The sequence below is a fragment of the Capsicum annuum genome, chromosome 6 (genome assembly GCF_002878395.1).
Source record: "Capsicum annuum cultivar UCD-10X-F1 chromosome 6, UCD10Xv1.1, whole genome shotgun sequence".
In the NCBI taxonomy this organism is placed as follows: domain Eukaryota; kingdom Viridiplantae; phylum Streptophyta; class Magnoliopsida; order Solanales; family Solanaceae; genus Capsicum; species Capsicum annuum.
Genome location: NC_061116.1, coordinates 101,651,673 through 101,662,235, shown reverse-complemented (window position 1 = coordinate 101,662,235; position 10,563 = coordinate 101,651,673). Strand labels below are relative to the sequence as shown.

The 10,563-nt window shown below is 37.2% G+C and overlaps 1 protein-coding gene and 1 long non-coding RNA gene across 2 annotated transcripts in view; one reads left to right on the top strand and one right to left on the bottom strand.

Moving 5' to 3' along the window:
- The window catches only part of LOC107873238, a gene marked incomplete in the record, with an annotated part of 47,114 nt that overhangs the window by 12,293 nt on the left and 24,258 nt on the right, over positions 1 to 10,563 (bottom strand).
- On the top strand, positions 3,215 to 7,853 carry LOC124899698. Its single transcript, XR_007057095.1, has 4 exons — positions 3,215 to 3,570; positions 5,188 to 5,379; positions 5,470 to 5,534; positions 5,924 to 7,853. It is a non-coding gene; the product is annotated as an uncharacterized LOC124899698 (long non-coding RNA).

The following is a 10,563-nucleotide window of genomic DNA, read 5'->3' as shown; positions in this document are numbered from 1 at the left end:
AAACTGAAGTCTGAAACATGATAGTCTAGAAAGCCTCTAACTGACTGAACTGTCTGAGTAAGGAGATGATGGGACATGTCCCCAACTAACTCCAACTAATAAATTGATTAATGAGATAATACAGAAATAATCATGTCCTCAAAAGATGAGGACTCACTTCTAACTCTGTCTGAGGATATCTGGAATTTATTGTTGCTCTGAAGCTCGTATCTCTGAACCTATGGTATAAGACACCATAGCACAAATGCATCAGTACTTTGAATATACTGGTATACATGTGAGGTAGGCTGAATGCATTGGGTTTATATGCATGAACAATACTGACTAATTGACTAATAATGAGCATGAAAATACATGCAGGCATACATAGTAACTATATCTAAAATCGTGATAACTTGAGTATACTGGTGACTAACATAACTAATGACTGAATTCTGATAACTGATAACATAAGTGACTGTATCTGATAGTCCTGAATATGATGGAACTAGCTGAGTTCTGTACTGTATCTGACAATCCTAAATTCTGAACAACTATCTGAGTTCTTTTATTGAGTTCTTTTATTGAGACTGATACTGAGATTGTGGGAGGTAGTTATCTAATTGACATGCCCCAAATGATGCATTCTAGCTGAATAGGGGTCCAATTTATGACCTGATTGGAAGGGTGTCAATACCGCGCCACTGGTAAGGATAACATGTGAGTGACCCTAATATAATAGGTAACTCTAACGAGAATGGTGGGAACCCTCATATAGCAGGCTAAGCCACCTCATCTACCCTCATATAGTAGTCTATGATGTCTCAACCTATGCTGGCTATATAATTCTGGAACGCAAGGATTGCTTCTAAGAATCACACCCTCATATAACAGGTGAGTTCCCATCCTTGGGTTCACTCGGTGCTAATTTCTACTCCCATCTGAATAGAACCTGAACATGATTTACTGAACTGAACATGTACCGAGTTATTGAATTCCGTTGACTAACGGAATACTATTAATATCTGACAACTGACTGAGTTCATGAGATCATGGAGATTTCCTGAGTCATAAAACTGTCTGAAGTCTAAGGATTCATAGCTTGACTGAGAGTGACGTGAAAACATGACATTGGCTCTAGGTACACAACTAATGGTTCGGGTACGAGTACCCCCAGGACTCGATGGAAGGAAACTGACCAAGCATAACTTACTTGAACATATAACTAACACCATAGTCCATAATACATTTATGGAAGCATTTCATCAAAACATGTGATGGGCTTAACTTGTACATACATGGGGATTTCATGGTATCATGCTACTTAGTCACTTTTTCTTCATCTAGGCATTTAATCAAACATATTGTAGGCATGGTACATGTAAACATCATTGTACAATAATTAAACATCATGGTTCAATTCTAATTTCATTATTCAAGGGTTTAGTCATAGGTTTGCATGAATCTATATCTTTAATAATTTAATCCACATAGAATTTATCACCCAATATGGAGTAGAATTTAATTTCTCACTATCCACATGAACAAGAGCAGCCCAATCATGAAATTCATAAGAAAATCCATAAACTTGAACTTAGAAAAAGGGATTCTTGGGCTTTATGGACGAAAGGAGTCCATGAATGAACACTATGCATACCTTATTTCGTGATTTTGTGAAGATTGACGGTGAAACCTTCTTGAATTCGAATCCTCAATGGAAACCCTAGATTGTTCTTGAGAGAAACTTGAGAGAAGAGAGTGTATTTTGGGTGAAAAACAGCTGAATCACGTGTTAAATGGCTTAAATAGGGGTGGGAGTTGACCCTTTTAACCCTGGATATGTCATTTAATTTCAGTAAAAATTTCCTGAATTGGACCCCTAGTGTGACGCTTACCGAGGACATGACCCTAGATAGGAAGGTCTGGAAGACGCGAATTACGGCAGAAGAGTAGGGCCAGATTGGGTTGCTAGTGTAGGGAATTACTTGGTGGGGGTTTTTTTATTTTTTATTTTTTATTCCCGTTATGATTCCGTATCCAGTGTTCCATGCTTATTACGAATCTGTGTGCTTTCCTCTGCTTTCCTCTGTTTTATATTCCTTATGGGTGCCGTATTTATGTTATGTCATCTGCTTCTGTGCTTTACTATGTGTTTGTGTGATATCTTGTGCCTTGAGCCGGGGGTCTTTCGGAAACAGCCTTTCTACTTCATCAGAGGTAGAGGTATGGACTGCGTACATCTTACCCCCCAGACCCCACTAAGTGGGAATACACTGGGTTTGTTGTTGTTGTTGTATTAGAAGTCCATGCACAAAATTTATTTGTTTAGGTAAAGTATCATTTTTGCTAATTGTTGGGAATTATTTTTTAAAAAATTTGGCAAAAGCCTTCTACAGAAATAGAAATGGTTATGGAGATTTAGCATAGAGGATGGGGCATTGTGGAGAAGATATATAGCTGGAAAATATGGTCTTCTCAACCGGTGGACAACTAAGGAGGTTTTTAGTACTTTTGGGTGTAGTGTGTGGAAGACAGTAAGAAGGCTCTGACCACAATTCAAAAACAATATCTTTATCAGGGTGGGCAATGGATTTAAAACTGATTTCTGGAATGATAATTGGATAGGTGAAAATAACTTGGGAAATGTTTTTCCACATCTGTAAATTTTGAGCTTGCAAAGAAGTTCTACTGTTTCACAGTTATGAAGTCAACAAGGATGGAATTTAATATTCTGGAGAGCACTTAATGATTGGGAAATCGGAGAAGTAGCTAACCTACTAGAAACCTTGAATGCATTCCAGGGTATGTCTAGGAGGTCGGATATACTAAATTGGAAACTCCATAGTAAAGGCTTGTTTATAAAAATTCGGCAAACAATAAAAAGTAGGAATTTGTTTATAATAGGAGTCAAATATTGTACATACCGAAAAAAGTTCTCTTTTAATTTTTAAGACTCCTACTTTTCTCTTCTTACCATATATTTAGGACTCCTTATTACATATTTAGGACTCCTTATTTTCTCAAAATTTTTCATGCGATATATTTTAGGTAATTTCTCACTTCTCACATAGAATAACCTTTTACCATATATTTTAAAATCCTTATTCTTTATATTTTAGGAGTCTCCCATATTAGGAGTCAATATTATATAAATAATTAAATAATAATTTGAAGAAAATAGTGAAAAGACGATTTTGTCTAAAGAGAATCTTTTAGTGAAGAGCAAAAAATACAAATAACATTTTTAAGGCCCTTCACTAGTATAGATTTGCTGTTTGGATTCTATAACAAAGTTTATTAGTTTCATTTTTGCAGACCCTTTAATGGTTGAAAGTGGTCCCTTAATCTAGCATTGTCTCCTGCTTCTCACTTATTCTCATACTTCTCACATATCATTACTTAATAGCACTGCACCATGATGATGACTCAAGTGCTAAGTGCTATTCTCATTCTAAAGTCTATTCTCAATGTGATGAACAGACAGAAGAAAAGGAAGAATCCATCTGGGCTTCTGCTCTCAGCTGTTTACTATATTTTGTTTGTGATAGAGGCAGAATAAGGAGGAGCAGACTTAAAGGTCTTGACATAAGGGTGAGTCTATACCTTTGCTTGTTATTGTACACATTTCTTGTTCGCTTCTTGGATAATATTCCGCCTACTTGGTTTATTTCATGTATAGTAACGAGAAGGATGCGAATGGACTTCCATAAAGTTCCACGTGGAGAAAGGTTTTTGTAGTGGGGGACGTAATTCTTGATTTGATGGGATCAGCTAAACGTAGAAAAAGGAAATAAGTATCTGATATGACTGATAAATGAAGTTTATCAATTTCATATATTATATATCAATGAACATTATGAATTCCTAGCTGCTGAATCAACTTTTTTAGTTAAGGAGAGAATATTTGAGGGATAGACACATTATCCACCTAGTTTCAGATCTGGTAGCAATGGCTTTCTTGGTTATTCAAAAAAACGAAGGAAAAGAGTATTGCTAAATGAAGTTGATTTTTGAAAAAGAAAGTAATTACCTCCTGCATTTCAATTAAACTGCCATTGTTTGGCTGGGAGTGGAGTTTATGAAATAAGGAAAGACTTTTGAATTTGTGGTCTTTAATATGTCGTGAAATTTATGCACGCTCTCAAAGCATGCCATTAAAGGTAAAATTAAATTGTTCTAAATGCAAAGAGGTGCCATTATGTTTGGCGGAGTATTAGATAAATAATAGTATGTCATGGAATCTATACAAATAAAAATATTATTCTGTGGTACTTATAAATACATGAAAATGCAGGATAAGTTTGATGCATTTTATTTTATTGTACTTTGTCCTCGATGACGTCAGGTGCTGCCTTATTTGTTTCAAGTTGTCTCTTAATCTTCCCCTTCATAAAATTGTAAATATGAGTGTCAACACCCACTGTTACAATTTGTCATCCGTAAAGAATATCCATATGCGGGAAGGAAGACTGAGATGGTTTGGGCATGTGATGAGGAGGGGCGCGGATGCCCCGGTTCGGAGGTGTGAGAGGCTAGCGTTGGATGGCTTCAGGAGGAGAAGAGGTAGGCCGAAGAAATACTGGAGGGAGGTGATTAGACATGACATGGAGCAGCTTCAGCTTACTAAGGACATGACCCTAGATAGGAAGGCATGGAGGTCGAGGATTAGGGTAGAAGGCTAGTGTTAGTGTGTGGGTTGTAGCTAGCAGTCAGGAGAATTCTTGTGTAGCCGGATTTAGTAATCATAGGTCAGTGTACATAGGTGTCTTTGGGATGTGAGTGTATGTCACTACTAAGTGGGTGTCCTATTTTCTATTGCTTAGTTCCTATTTTTTCTTATTCCGTGTTGCTCTTATTTCCCGTATTTCATATTCCTGTGATTTTATTCTATTATTTCCTATTCTTTATTTCGGTTATGTCATCCATCCCCTTGTTATCCTTATCTTGAGCTGGGGGTCTATCGGAAACAACCTCTCTACTTCTTCGGAGGTAGCGGTATGGATTGCGTACATACCCTCCCCAGACCCCACGCTGTGGGAATACACTGGGTTTGTTGTTGTTGTTGTAAAGAATATCCATATGACCAATGAAATGACGGTTCTGCATTTAATATTAGCCTTTCTCACATGTATATAGCCACTTCTGTTTCTATGTTAATCTCGAGTCTCAAAAGTGCTTGATGCAACTTTTCTCTTAATACTCTTGTAGGTTGTTCAGGTGCTTATATGTGTTAGCAGGATGAACTCTTGGGCCGAAATAGTTCACAGCAAGCTTATTGGCATGTTAACTAACATGTTTTATGAAATACCGGAGATATCTTATAAAGATCTTTCAGCTATCCCTGAGTTTCTTATTCAGCAAGTTGATCTGATTGGAGGAATTGAATTTATATTTGTAGAGGTATGCTATCAATGGTTATAGTTCATGTAAAGTTGTCTGAGAGCATCATGCGGGAGCAGCTTTTGTTTGACATCTTGTGCCTATTGCTAGGAGTTAAAGTTGTGCTGGGAGTCCATCACACGGGAATAACTTTTGCTTGGCATTTTGTGCCTAATGTACGTTTCAAGTGTATATTGTTTCTGGTACAAGCCAAACATTGGGTCAAACTATCTGTAGAAGCTTTCTTTGAATCTGAGCAGGAGGATTAACAATGCTTTCCATTTATGTGTTATAAGTTGTAAAATGTGCAGAATCTCTGAAGAAATTTCATATTATTTGCTGGAATAGTCTAAAGTTGGGGGCTGGGGAGGGGGAGTTTTAATTTTTTAAATTAAAGTTGGAACAGGAAAATGATTTTTACCGCATGCAGACTCTGTGAAATGATTCCATTGTTGCATGAGCTGTCTGCAAAAAAATATTCTGGTCTGCAATCTCATTTGTGATTACTTGTATGTAGCACAAAGAGAAAGGTTTTGTTTAAAATAAGATCTTTCTACCAATGCAGTTAGTGCTTTCAAACTCGAGGGAAGAAAGAAGGAATCTGTACCTGGTGCTTTTTGATTATGCTTTGCATCAAATAAATGAGTCATGCATTGCTTGTGGAACGTCAGACTACAGTCATGATGAGGTCCAACCTGTTGCTATGCTGCTTATGCTTGCAGATGCACCTGAAGCTTTGCATATATCCGTAAAGCTTGGATTAGAAGGCATCTTAGAGCTTCTGCAACGCCCAATATCTAGTGCATTGTCCAAATATCCAAACTCTGACAGACTTTCAATGGTAATGCTAACTTCATTTCTTGCTTATTTTAATTGGCCATCAGACAAGATAATGTGTCATATGAAACATCTGAAAAAGCTTATCCAATCGTGATTGTGATGAACTGGTAAAAGATTGATGCTTCTCATTATATGCTGTTTGATGAGTAGTAATTTGGTTGTGCTTCTTGGTGACTAATCAACATATTTAATAGCCTAAACGTACCTGCAAGGAAATTTGGGTCTCAGAGAAAGTAATTCTCTATATGCATAGAAGATTTTCTCATTGAGTTACCAACTTTTTTTGGGTTTTGGGGGCGGGGGATTGTTAAGACTCGTCGAGGGGTGTATGATGAAGATTCATCCGTCTTCATATTTCCTGTAGTCAAATTGGTCTCTAAAGCACTCCTATATTTACTTCTATGAATCCAGTACCCCCCAAACCAGGGTGATTATATGTTACGGATAAAGATTCTATACACTGAGCTTCTATTCTCTTTTCTTGGTTCAAGGAAGGAAAACCAAAAAGCTTATTCACCCCTAGTTTCGGTCAACTTTGTTGTTAGCATACTTGTTCAAATTTCCTTACATTTGCTGTGTAAGTTTCGTGAGCTTAGTTAGTCTAAGATTCTGTATTAATTCACGTAGTAATTTCCATTTTTCTATTTTTCGCCCGTCTTGTTTGTGTTCCTTTAGAGTTTTTCCACGTGGTGTTGTTTCATACACACAAACATGAGACGTGTTAATTAGCATGAGTTGATGTGAGTTGGATGTTACCATATAGTCACCTCAGTGATAATCTGTAGAAATAAATGCTAACAGAATGATAATTGAAAATGTTTAGACATTTGTGAGTTTGAGTTTTCAATTTCCACTTACAAATTTTCAATTGAATTTGAGTAAGAAAATGCTCTCACACACGTTTACCTTGTGTTCTCTCTCCTACTAGATTTGTAGAGCAACCTTTTTCCGGTTCTCTCGCCGTATTTTATAATCGTGGTGTCTAGGTCAGCTTGCGCTCACCTTGGCGAATCTTACGAGATACTTACCACTTGTTAAGCCTCACATGTCATTACATGAATCCCAACGTCAATTTGTCTACCCGCGTCTGGGAGAACACAACAAACACAATTGTTATGGATGTAGGTACAGTGGTCAAAGCATCCTAGAAGCTCAATTCTATCCAAGGACAAAGATAAAGATGGGAGCTTTAGAAGTTTCAAAAAGGACACTAACAAGATCTCAAGCTACATAATTGCAAAACAAGGTTGTTGGGTTTGAAGTGCAAATAAAGAAGCCGTTAATTTTGGAGGAAGAGCCCAACGCTAAAGGAGATGAGTTGGCTAAGTGTTATAGCTTGTAAAAAGATTAATTGAGGTTCGTGCAAGCTGATAGCACACCAATGTTATCAAATTAGGAAATTGGAGAGCATTAGAAAGAGGCTGTTCTACAATTCTTAGGAGGTAGGAGAGAAAAAACCTTCATAGATGTTCTTGAGCATTTTCTTACTCAGGCTAGACAAGTAGATAGATGCATCCATTTGGATGCTCCAAAACCTCATAAAATTGGGAAACTTTTTAGAGTGGATTTTCAAGCACTGGAGATGCTGATATAAATTGATAGCTATAGAGAAGCTGGGAAAATGGGGAAAATGGTGGCTGAGGTCTTTATTAAAAGACCAAGATATAGAGGTACACAAGAACTCAAGGGACTTACTAACTTTGATGTCAAATTTAAGAGGGATGGTAGAGGAGAATGGGGAAGGGCGAAAACTGTTTTTAAATTAATTTGGTTTCAATGACACAACACATGAGGCTGACGTGTAGGTCATCTAAAAAAGAGGTAGTTTCAAGTATTTTGGGTCTATTATCTGAGGAAATAGGGAGATTGCCGAGGATGTCACTCACTATATTGGTGCAGTCTATAAAATGGAGGCTCGCATCCGAGTCTTATGTGATAGGAAGGTGCCACCAAAATTTAAAGGCAAGTTCTTCAGAGTGGTGGTAGGATCAACTATCGTTATATGGGGCAGAGTGTTAACTAGTCAAGAACTCTCACGTTTAAAAAATGAAAGTGGTGGAGACGAGGATGCTGCGATGGATGTGTGGGCATACTAAGAGAGATTAGAATTAGAAACAATAATATTTGAGACAAGGTGGGTGTGGCTTCGGCGGAGGACAAATGTGGGAAGCGAGGTTGGGATTCTTCGACATGTGATGAGGAGATGCCTGGATGTCCCAGTGGCAAGGTGTGAGAAGTTGTCTACGGATGGTTTCAGGAATGGTAGAATAAGAAATATTGAGGTGAGGTGATTAGACAGAATGCAATTCAGGTTACCTAGGACATGACATTAGATAGGAGGTCATAGGGGACACTAAATAGGTAGAAGGAGTTAGTAGTCATAGTATTACTCTTGTAGTATATTGTCCTTTAGGTTTCTGTTACTATCTGTTGTTTCTCGTACTTTGGCTATTGTATTATTTTGTCGTAGTATTGTTCTGTTACAATCTGATGTTTCTTGTACTTCCATTACTATTTGTTGTTTTTTCTTGAGCTGAGGGGCTATCCAAAACAACCTCTCTATCTTTGAGGTGTAGGGTTAAGGTTTACGTACACTCTACCCTCTCTAGACCCCACTTTGCGGGACTACACTAGGTATGTTGTTGTTGGAATGTAAGGGGGCTAAACAATAGAGACAAAAGAAGGATTATAAAGAGTGTAATGCACAATTGGAAGGCAGACATCATATGCTTTCAGGAAACAAAATTAGAAGGGGATGTGAGAGATTGTTAAAGAAATCTGGGAAGGCAGATGGGTAAGATCTGCTTGTCTAGACGCTAGTGGCATTAGAGGGAGAACTTAAATTTAAATGATATTCCTCCCAACTAAAATTTAAATGATATTCCTCCCAACTAATAGAAAGATTATTAGAAGTCTGTAAGGCAATTTGTTTTCGTCCGTAAAAGCAATTTCTGGTTTGATGGAATGTTCTAATGGCGTTAGGTCATTCGATGGAATGTGAAGGCAATTTCTGGTTTGAAGCAGGTTTAATTATGGTAGTTTGGTGTAATGTAACTACATTTGTGATTTGATGGAATCTTATGGCATTTGGTGATTGGGTGAAATGTAAAGTTACTGTGTTTTGAAGCAATATAGTGAATTTTCTTGCTTTATGATATCATGGTGGTTGTATCTTTGCTTAAAACTTCTACTCTCCTTTACTTAGAACTTATAATTTAAATTGTAAAAAGTGACATGTTAACTTGCTTAAAAATAGGTTAGAAAATTCACTACAATTTTATCAAGTTGCTTTATAAATGCAACTTCACAAATTGTTGCATAATTGCAGTTTGGTACTAAATTGGACAATACATGCCCTTATACTATGCTTGTAGGTCCAAATATTATGCCCTTCGTAAAGTACTGCGTGAAATAAAGAATATTTTGTCCAACAAAGTAACAACAGAGCATAATTGGGCCAAATTTTTAACGGAGGACAAATATGGTGAATATCTCATACTTTAGGGGCATTTTTGACCCTTCTCCAAGGCAAAAGTGCGATAATAGCTGATGTTGCATGGACTCTTAAGTTTTGCCGCCAAACCCGTTTCGACGCGAGACTGATGCGGGTGCGGGTGCTTCTTGTGTCTGAGATTCGGTCAAATGATTTCGGATACATCGACCAAAATAACACATTTGAGCGAAAAAATTAAGATTCGACCGGTGACTTACCTGTAAAAAGTTCGACAGGCGACTTCACCGGTGACTAATTTCTAGTTGTCAATGTCTTGGGGAAGAAAGAGAGAGTTGTACTTCTGGAACCCAGCTAAGCCAAAGGAGCAAACTACAACTTGTTGACGTCCTTTGGGGGAAGAAACAGAGATCTTGATGTCTTGGGAAAGAAAGAGATAACGTCGGTGTCTTTATATTCTTTATTCCTTAGAATATAAAAAGAATCAATATATATATATATATATGTATATATATATATATTTATACATACATACATATCTGTATCTATATCTATATCTATATCTATATATATATAATGTCGGTTGTCTTTATATTTCTTTTTCTTTAGAATATAACAACATACCCTGTGTATTCCTACGAACTGGGGTCTGGGAGAGTAGAGTGTACTCAAATAGTGGTGAGTTAGAGAGCCTGTTTTCGATAGATCTCCGACTCAAGACAAAACAATCTAGAAAAAGTGACCTTATAATAGAGCAAGAAACAACAGGAAGTACCCAAAACAATAGATAATAACAGAAACAAGACTACCACAAAGTAATACTACAACATATCTACTCGAAACACACAAGCATCAACAACAACAACAACAACAACAAACCCAGTGTATTCCCACTTAGTGGGGTCTGGGGGGGG